The sequence below is a fragment of the Belonocnema kinseyi genome, chromosome 9 (assembly GCF_010883055.1).
Source record: "Belonocnema kinseyi isolate 2016_QV_RU_SX_M_011 chromosome 9, B_treatae_v1, whole genome shotgun sequence".
NCBI lineage: Eukaryota > Metazoa > Arthropoda > Insecta > Hymenoptera > Cynipidae > Belonocnema > Belonocnema kinseyi.
Genome location: NC_046665.1, coordinates 78,219,774 through 78,227,062, shown reverse-complemented (window position 1 = coordinate 78,227,062; position 7,289 = coordinate 78,219,774). Strand labels below are relative to the sequence as shown.

The following is a 7,289-nucleotide window of genomic DNA, read 5'->3' as shown; positions in this document are numbered from 1 at the left end:
ATCGACCTGAAAGGAGAGTATGTTGAAAAATAAAACCGACTTTGGCCAAAAAAACGTCTCCGTGTTTCATTTTTCAGGGACTTATCAGACTGCCTAGTAGTTCAAGGTTTCCATTATTACTGCAAATATTAACCGATTTTCATGAATTTTTTTTTCATTTTCTTCAAATTATGTCAATAAAATAATTCTAATAATTACAAATGAATCAAGCCATACCTTCCTGATTTCAGTTTTTGTAACTGGTCAGCATCTCATAATAATGAAAGGGTCATTTTTTACGAGCAATTCTATGCGCTCCAGCGAGTGTGCCTCGAGAGTTTTACGAGGGTCGATGGAGAGTGCTGCGTGAATCGACACAGGCTACACTGAGCGTCACTGCAATTCTTCTCTATTGTTCTATCCAATTTCATTATTAAACAAAATATAAACATTTTGTCTAAAAACAGGGTTCGTTCAAGCTGAGAGTGTAATATATAGATGACATATGCAAGAAATCAGACAAAAATATTCAGCTCCCCAATTATACTGCAAAAGCGTCGCATCGGCAGTCTTATTAACTTTAAATGGCCCCCTTTTTTAAAATTATTGAATGTATACATCCATTTTTTATAATAAATCACCATTCTAAAATCAATTATACTAATTTTTCGATTGCCAAATAGTCTTTTAGAATGAATGATAAATTAATTATTTGATTTTACTCCTTAAAAATGAATGATTGATTTTCAATTCAAAACAAACAATACCTTTTTTCATTAATGTAAATTTTAGATAATTTATAATATTTGGTTGTGCTATATCATTATTATATATTGTAAAAGCTTAGATTCGCATATTTATTCATTTCAAATAAGCGCGCGATCAACATCCAATGCGGCTGCTGGTGCAACGCAATTGCATTATGGATGGAGATCCGATTTAGAAAATTCTGCAGAAAGGAAAAAAATAGTTGAATATCCTACAAAATACTCAAGTCTTTATTAAAATGGTTGAAGTTTTAGCCAAGTTCTTAAACTTTCAACATACAAAGATGAAATTTCAAATAAATGGTAGAATTTTCAAATAAAAAAATTCAACTTTAACCAAAACCTATTGAACTTTCAGTCAACACAAAAGTTCATTTTAAACCAAGATAAATTTGCAATCTAAAAGGACGAAGTTTCTATTAAAGCAGTTGAATTTTCAACTAACAATAGTTTTATTTTCTTATGTATATTATCAATTTTAAAAACAACGAAAAAAAGAAGTTTCTTGAAAATAGGGGAAAAAGGAACAAATATTTGATAAGGGGAAATAGTGGGAATACGAGGAAGAGTATGGTCTCTGATATATTTAAAATAAGGTCTTTCCTGAAAATAATTTCTGCATTTTTTTCAAGGATATGAAATTATTACGAGCAGTATTGCCTTGAAGAATTTAGAAACGTACATTTTCCGTAAAAATCACCACCCTCATAATTTCGAATTTTGCAGAGTCGATAGTTTGGCGAAGAAAGGCTTCTATTGCAAGTCGATAAAGTCAAGGCAATAAAGCCTTCGGTAAAGTTCAAAGAAGTATTGAGCTTCCCCAATATAGCTTCAATAAACTGACTCTACCTTTCCGGACCACAAGTGGGTATCTACTTTTATTGTCGGATTAAGAAACGGTTTTTCAGCCACCTTTCCTTTTTCTTCGCCTCCTGTGTTCATCCTTTTCGATCGCGATCATTTACGCCCTTTTCTTTTGTATATGTCCACGCGAAAGCAGCATATAAACGTATTTCGAGGAGATTCAAAGGGTCTTTGCCGAGAGGGAAAGGACCCTCGTCGAAGGAATTTAATCGAGAGCATCTCGCTGTTAGGAGTGGGAGGATTGGACCGGTTTAAGCTTCTGGAGATTAGTCTTGTTCTGATCGAGTAGAGAAAGCCAAGACACGGGAGTGAAAAATAAGAAGGGGGCGAGAGGTGAAAGTGGCACTCGACGAGAGAGTAATGTACCCTCGTGGTCTAATTCGAACCTTCAGAGGAGCCGACTGGGATTTTACTTCCTTCTTTCGGTCGAAGAATCACTAAAGACTTGGCACCAGATTAGTTCTATCTTGAATCTCATTATTTCTTTATCTATTTCTAGTACAAGATTTGCATTTTGGTATTTAACTGCAATCGAATAATTTCAAATTTATTTATCCTATTTATAATCTGTGTTCACCTTATGTTCGATAATAAATTCATGTTCAGCCTGAATGAAAGAATTTAAATAAACTTAAAGTTCAAACCGTGAATTCAACTAAAGAATAAGCGAATAAAGCCTGATAAATCCATTCGAGTCTATTTCTTAATGAATTGACAAATTTATCTCAGAAGACGGCAGCGACAACATATAAAATAATATAATTCCATATAGAGGAGGCAATCAACATAGATGTCCAAATCTTTAAGGATCTTTTGAATTTCAAACTGGTTGTAATATTAGAATTTTCTTTTTCTGGCCTATAAATCAATACGGGCTTGAAAATTAAATTTTGTTACATTACAAATTATTCCATTATATAAAGGTAGATGTTACTCACAATGCTGGAAGATTGACAACTTCAGGATCGCCGATATATTATGTAACGCTTTTATGGGACAGGGGAGAGGTTTAGCCTAGTGTTAAAAAATTTTGAAAATTGCGTTAAGCAATATATGGATTACCCCTTATTTGGACCTGGGACCAACAGGGAGTCAAGAAACTTTTCGATGTCACGGTGGATTTAACTTTCGAATTTTCATATTTTAGCTTTGGAAATCAGATCAGTATATCCTGAGGTATCAAAAGCGATGCAGCACAATTCAATTTTGTATTTAATATAAAATTGATCCAATTTCAAAAATCCAAAAATGTACAAGACCAACTGCACGATTCTAGCCACCGACAGTCTAGTTGCTTTTTTTCTTAAAGATCTCACCAAAAACAAATGCTGCAAATCATTTTGATCCAACTTCAAGATTGAAATAATACCCAAGATTATCTGTGAAATTGTGTTCCTTCAAAAAGTATTTCTTTAGATTACCGTAGATGTTACATTTAAGAAATATTTACAGCATCCTAGGACCAGGAACGAATATTTTAGAAATGATTAAATTATTAAGTGGATTTAATATACAAATGTTCTTATTTTGGCTTATAAATTAGTATAGCCTTGAAAACTGAACTTTGTTCCTTTCAAAAATATTGTATTAAATTAACGTAGTTATTACTCCCATTTCTGGAAGGCATACAACTTGCTACGAAGGGCCTTCAATAATGAGTCCATACTACTCCAAGTAATATAATGGTTTGCTGGAAGATTTACAACTTCCTAGGACCAACGTTGAATCTTTCAGGAACTTTTGAATTTCAAGGTGGATGTAAAATTCGAATTTTGTTAATTTGGCTTACTATTTTTTTGCCTTCATTAAATGTTGTTACTTTAAAACGTATTTTTCTTAGATTAAGAGGCCGTTCAAGTATTACATCGCACACCTACGAGGGAGGGGGTATCTGTAGAGTGACGTCCATGTTAAAGTTATAGACACTTACTATAGAAAACGCGTAACGTGAGGGGGGGGGGGGCGAGATTATCTGAAAAAAGCTTAAAGTAATACTTTAGAGACTCCTAATGTAGTTTTTACTCCCATTTCTGAAGGATTTACAAGTTCATAGCAGCAGCAGGGAATCTTTTAGAAAGGTTTGAATGTCAGGCTGGAAATAAAATGAGGATTTTTCTATTTTTATCTATGAATCACTATGGCTTTGGTAATAAAATTGTTTCATTTTAAAAGTATTTATTCAGTTTAACGTAGCTCTAACTCCCATTTCTGAAATATCTACAACTTTCTAGCTCAATATATTTATTACACATATAGCTGGAACATTTATTACTTCTTAGCACCAACAGAATAAGCATCGTGCTTCTACAAAATTTGAGTTTAATAAATAAGTTTTGTGAAGGCTATTTGAATAATTAAATTCGCAATCTAATTATAAACTGACTTTAGTTGCGAGTAATATAAGGGGGCACAAATCAAGTTCCTGAATCGAAAATGAAAGTACTAAAGTAAATGAAAAGAAATTTGTAAAGAGAAGATAATTCAAACCAAAAGAGGGTGTCACATCAAGACAGAGGATAGGGATTTCCTCTGGAATCGTGGGGAACGATTACACGCGAAATTGGAAACCAAGTATTCAATTCGCCAGTGAGCAAATTTACACTCCGAGACAAAGTACTTTCAGTTCCCCCTAATGTAGACAACGACATAGAAGGTTGACAGAAGAGTATGAGTAGTTCCGTTTCTTTCAATTCGTGTTCTTACTTATCTATACGTTCGTCGCTCTGAATTGTAGAAACATCTTAAAAAGACCAAAACATCAAAGTTAGAGTTATTGATTTTAAATAATTTCAACGCTTTCAAATCCCTGGTTTTCAAATGTGGAAATTTCTAACCAAAAATTGCTTATCTGCGGATTTTTCGTCAACTGCAGAAAAATTTTTAAAGAGCTAAAGATAAGATTATTCAATACAGGATGCCTAGTACAGTTTTCCCAACAAATTCCCAGTTTTCTCGGTTGTGAATGTCAAATATCGTCTTACTAGAAGCTCGAATAAAACGCATTTAACATGAGGTTTTCCTATGTGTAATTTTATGAATTGTGATATGTTGTTACATTTCAACAAAATAATATATTTGTAATTTGCGGTGTCGAGTGAAAGTAAATGAAATAAAATTACAAATTTTCATATTTCGATGTCTTAATCATTTAAGCAAATTTAGAGAACATGCACGGAGAAAATTTATTCATTAAAATTTACCCAATTAGTTCGGTAAATGAAGGACATTAATGCATTTAGATAAAGTTTACAATTATGTTAGGATTTAATACAAAAGAGAACTATACATATTACAAAAGAGATATGTAAAATCTCCAGTTCAAAAGTGAAAGTTGTGATATGTAATAATCAGGGATTCGCACGAAATTTAGGGGCATTTTTGGATATTTGCCAATTATTCCGATAAATTTAAAAGAATTTGGCTAAGAACCAGAGTAATGTACGTTTTTATTAAATGAATGATATAAAGTTTATTTTTGTGCGATATTAACTATGCACTTCAAAGAAAATATATATTGCATAATCTTTTAAAGATTTTCACTTTTATTATGAGAGGAATTACACAACAGTATGGTAAAATGAGAATCGCTAGGGACGTCAACATTGCCAGGGCCGAAGTTTAAAGCCAAGTTCCCCGTACAAACTTTAACATTTCTAAATTTCCCGTAATATTGTAGGACTTTAGAAAATATTCAAATATATGGATTAGTTTTACATGTATGATTTTATTCATTAAATTCTAACCTAATTTAATTTATTAGATTTTATATAAATGTAATTTGTAAGTTTTTAATACTCAATTTTTCACAAATTTTAAATATTGAAAATTAAATAATTTAGGGTTTTAAGGTAAACAAAATTATTAATAAAAAATTATCCAATGTTTGTATTAATTTCCTCAAAATTTATAAACCCGTTTATTAATAAAATATTAAAAATTAATATTAAAAATATTAATTAATAATTAAAATAATAAATTTCGATTAACGTGGACCAGATGTTTTTTGGACGGCCCTGACGTATTCGCACTTTAACTTTTTAGCCGAGATTTTTTCTCCATATTCTAAGTGTTAAGTTAGCCGTGAGGTCTAGTCGTTAGCGATTGAACGCATTAAACTTAGAGTAGGTGATTCGAAACCCGTCACAGCGTTTTTCGATTTTTAATAGCGTTAATATCATTAAAAGCGTGCGACATATGTTATATGTAATGTATTGCAATTTAATGCAATTGTTTAAGACAAATTGTACAAGGATGTGTGTAGTAAGTGGATGACCTTCCACAAAATCTGGTTGTAGCAAGAATATTTTTTTTGCTGACGCACGAAATTTTACATGGCTGGGATGCAGAACTCACATATATGTAGAGTGATAGACTTTGTTTTCTTTGATTGACACTGCAACTAACAGTACAAATCATTTTACCTAACTGATAGGTAATCGATATCTCATTTTACCTAACAGTCAGGTAATCTTTATTATTTAGTTGCATTATTTCTTACTGATTAGCGAATTAAATTATCATAAATTTATATTAATAATTGATATTTTCATATCAAATATTACCCTATTTCATTTTACATGACTGAATGTGAAATTTTAATAAAATGCCGCAATGTCCTTCGTTTACCGAACTAAGTTATACGAATTTAACACACAGATATTCTCAGGGTGGATAAACTATATTTTTTTATATGAAATTTTTTAAAATAAATATTTTGTTTTAAATTTTCTTAAACCCAAAAGTACAAGGTGGAATTATTTATTAATCTTTTCAAAACTTTTAAATATCTCTTAATCTGACTAAAAGTTGTTCTAATATCTTTGATATATTCTTCTTTGAAATCTTAGGAAATCATTTAACATCTTTTGAAAACGTTTTCAATTTTCTCTTAAAATGCATTTAGGAAAATAAAAAATCATGTGAGATTTTTTAACATAAAAATTCTCATTTATATGAAAGAGGTTAATTTTAATCCAAATAGTCTAATTTTTAATCAAATAGACGAATTTGCTACCAAGTTAGTTGGTTTTAAACGGGTGGGAAACCCCTAAGGAGCTCCCATGACTCATGACTTGATGAAGCCTGGTATGCCAATCACTGATCGCGTTGTAATTTCCGAAGTTTTTGAATGTGTTTTCTTATTCACGTACCATTCTTTGTCGATTGACTACCTTTAAGTGTCATGAAATACAATCAAATGTCCTAAATTCCAGGTGAGCGTATCCGATCTGATCAAATCAAGCTTATAGAGTAACCTGAAATTTTTGATATTTTCTTTTCTTAGTGACATTGAAAGGTCGTCAATCGACAAAAGAATGGAACATGACTGAGAAATTACATTTGACACTTGAAAATATTAATATTCAAATTTTCATAACTTACCTTTATTATAAGCTCAGAAGATTATCTCCAAAAAGTCGTGTGCAGTGTTGCAGTACCTGTACTAACCTTCCTGACGGCTGACGTTTCCACATAGCCTAGCATGTCATCGTGGTACAACATGCTAGAAAAAAATCACTATTTCGCGAAATATTTGAGCCGTTTTTTGTTTCTATTATATTCATTCTTAGTTGGCAAATTGTCTTACATCAACAAAAACACAAACATGCATAAAGCGCTAAGCTGAGAAACATCAAATTCATTAAAAAGCATCAAATCAGGTTTTCGAAAATAATGTAA

The 7,289-nt window shown here is 31.5% G+C and overlaps 1 protein-coding gene across 1 annotated transcript in view; it reads right to left on the bottom strand.

Moving 5' to 3' along the window:
- The window catches only part of LOC117179899, a 380,815-nt gene extending 373,726 nt beyond the window's left edge, over positions 1-7,089 (bottom strand). Inside the window, exon 1 of the mRNA XM_033372095.1 lies at positions 6,993-7,089. The gene's annotated coding sequence lies outside the window, so the exon portion shown is untranslated. The remainder of the gene's footprint in view (positions 1-6,992) is intronic.
- Positions 7,090-7,289: the final 200 nt, after the last annotated feature.